Source organism: Silene latifolia, unplaced genomic scaffold, assembly GCF_048544455.1.
Source record: "Silene latifolia isolate original U9 population unplaced genomic scaffold, ASM4854445v1 scaffold_124, whole genome shotgun sequence".
Lineage (NCBI taxonomy): Eukaryota > Viridiplantae > Streptophyta > Magnoliopsida > Caryophyllales > Caryophyllaceae > Silene > Silene latifolia.
The window spans coordinates 313,083-316,397 of record NW_027413129.1 but is presented as its reverse complement, the minus strand read 5'-3'; the positions used below and the strand labels follow the sequence as shown (position 1 = coordinate 316,397).

Below are 3,315 nucleotides of genomic sequence, written 5' to 3'. Positions count from 1 at the left end.
ATATTTTTAAGGCATGATTCATATAATAATAAATGTATACGTATTTTTGGTCGGATAATAATAGTGACGGTAATAATAATAATCTCCTGTCTTAATTTCTGTCTAGCTATAGACCGTCACATTTCCACTTGTAAGACTATCTTTAATCTCGACCAATCAAAATTCAACAACACTCATACACGCACTCACTCACACCCCACATTTATATACATTTATTATTATTATTATTATTATTATTATTATTATTATTATATATATATATATATATTATATATTATTTTATTAGATATTTTGTTGTGTGGTTACTGATGACTACCCGCAAAACCCCACACCCCTTTATTCTTTTTTTGTTCTTTCTTCTTGATCCTTCTATCAAAACAACAGCAACAACAATCAACAGCTCCTCCGTACACCATTTCCGATCATTCAAACCTCAGATCCCGCCTCCTTTCTCAACCAAATTCGATAATTTTTGTACCATTAGCTTCCTTGTCCTTTCCTCGTTCTTTTAAGGTAAGAAATCTTCTATTTTGTAGAAGTTCGAAAATACCGTCTTAAATGACAACTCGATTTCTTGTCTTAATTAACTCGTTGTTCCTCCTTTTTAGTTGAAGACTGAAGAAAGGTTCGTGCTTTGGACGTTTTTACCCGGGAATTCGAGAGTTAAAGGTAACGGTGATAGGTTACTCGAATTATTTATAATACTAGCTATTATATTTCCTATTGTTAAGTTAATTAATTGTGAGACGGATTGACTAACGGAGTTGTGTTAAGGAATTGGTTATAATCCGTGTGTAATATGAAAATCACGAGATAATGGAGGCAAGAGTGTTATCACAACTATGTTGGAAATTAGTGTGTGACTAGTGTGTATACATGTTGGGTAAGTTAATTACTAAAAGAATTATTAGACTTGGAGTATTTGGGTAGTGCGAGATTGCTCACTATTACCCCATATCAGCACTTGAAATGACGAGTAAGTGCAAGATTGCTCACTATTAACCTAATTATTAGACTTAGAGTCTTGAAGTGTCATTTAGTATCTATGATTTCTTACATTATGTAACTAGCACTGAAAATGGAAGACCAACTGATATGATAATTTCATGATTACCCACCACTTTTCTGATGTAATTAAATTCTGGGTTGATTTTTTTTATTAATCTATTTTGTTAATACAACAGTCTGCTTAAGACGCACTTAATTAGGTCTAACAAATGACCGGAACGAAGGGAGAATATTGATAATTGATTTTCTTTTGGACTTGTAATAGCTTATACATGTTATTTGATGATAGTAATAAATGAGGTGCATAAGTTATTATAAGGTCGTAGTAGGTTAATGGGGTATGTCGAGAAGGTTTGAGTTGAATTCACTAATTGAGTTGGTCTAGCCTTTTGTTAATATGAGATCGTCTAGTTATAAGATTATACCACCATGTGTCTTTATCTTCGTTCCTTTGACCTTCGACTCGCGGGTGAGTAGCTTAGAGTCTTGTACTCTAAGTGTAGAGCATAGTTCATTATTGAACTTTAACGATTTTGATATTGAATTTGAGATGGAAATCTGGTTACTATGGAGTATTATATTATGAGACGGAGTAATGAGTAGGACGGAGTAATGAGAGAGATGGGGTAGAGAGTTGAGATTGAATTAATTTTTGGGACGAGAGTGACTTTTATAAGGTTGGGCCGTATCTATAAATTGTTTTGACGCTAGTTTGGTTTATTTTAAATAATTAAATTAATTTCCGTCTCATATTTTATATAACGATAATTCGTTAATATCGTCCTTTCACATAATTATTTTAGGTGCCTCATATGTGGTTGAAGATGAAGAGTAATTTTGGGTTTTAGAAGCTTTCTCAAGTTTATTGCTTGTCTCTTTGCTAGCTTAAGGTAACTATTCCGAGTTACTCGACGAATTAATGTCACATTAGTAGTTAATGTGTGCCTGTTGTCTGATAAGTGTTTAGGTGAATGAATAATGTTAGTAGTAAAGATAATAAGGATGGTAAAATTGTGCTCATATTAATAGTTATCACATGTTAGGATAGTTTACAAAATGAAATTGTAATTAATAGGCTCAAATGAATTTTATGGTGATAATTGTAATGTTTTGTTGATTGTGCTTTAAAATCGAGCCTTAGTCCCTTTGACCGATGCGATGTCGATTAATTGAGTGATTGGTCACCGCAATTTGACCTGCACTGTCCGCAGGTCAGGTTGCGGGTAAAAATTCGGTTGAATGAATTAGATAATCGGCCTTTTTCTTGTTTTAGGCCATTTATTATATCTCTGTTTCACATGTGTAGTTAATTGAATTTAAATAGCTTCTTATTTAGTTAGTTGAATTTAAATAGCTTCTTATTTTGTAGAAATGGCCCTAGTTTCCCCTAAAGCCTTAAATATTGTTAGAATTGCTAGGATTGGAAATTAGTATTGAGTACTTATTGAGGAACTGTTGGTTTATCTGCTAAATAGACAATATTATATAGCCTTTCACATGATAGAATGTTAGAATTCATGTTGGTAAGTGGGACTTTTTGCCCTCTTATGGTTAAGTGGATGACTTAATTGACTTGTGTGGTGAGTCGTGTGTGGTGTGGGCTAAAGTATTCAAGTCGGGACTAGTGGGACTAAGTCCTGGGTGAGTATTTCGGCCTTCATCATAGATAGGTCTTTATAGTCTCCGAGTATATGTTCACTTTGCTTGATAGCCTTTGTGTTCTGACTAGTGGATGTTTATCCAAGTTGGGGCATGACCTCCGGTACTTATTTTGATAGTATGGGGTCAGCTTAAGTACTAGCCAACCCTTCGGTGGTGTCCTTAGGGTACTCACTTCACTTTGTTTTAAAAAAGTTGTGAGTCTTGGGTGCGGTGGTGTGTATCCGCATGTCTAGGTCTGCTGTGATTTTAGGCTAGGGTTGTGTTGTCTCTTGGCCATGTTTTCTTAATAGTAACCGGCCGAGCCAAGATACCGGTTTGATTACCTTCCCTACCTCGTGGTATAGACTTGAGTTACAAAGTGACTATTGACGGTGCTAAGAACTTATGCCTGTCTTTGATATATTGCCCTTTCTTGTTTGATGATTCTATGAATCATAGAAGGTGAGATGCAAGCCGGCTATGGTTGATAGAGTTTGGATTCCTGGATGTTATGTGATTCACATGATAGTGCAGTATGAGTCGGTCTAGTATTCGCATGCTAGGACTATGTGTTGTTATATTGTTGTTCACATGATAAGCACGATTGTCTAGCATCTATATGCTAAGGCTATGTGTGATTCGTATTCATATTCTTATGTTTACATG

The 3,315-nt window shown here is 34.8% G+C and overlaps 1 long non-coding RNA gene across 1 annotated transcript; it reads left to right on the top strand.

Annotated features, from left to right (window-relative positions):
- Positions 1–322: 322 nt before the first annotated feature.
- On the top strand, positions 323–1,915 carry LOC141637644 (uncharacterized). The gene is made up of 3 exons (XR_012541831.1): positions 323–513; positions 609–669; positions 1,812–1,915. It is a non-coding gene; the product is annotated as an uncharacterized LOC141637644 (long non-coding RNA).
- The last annotated feature ends 1,400 nt before the right edge of the window (positions 1,916–3,315 follow it).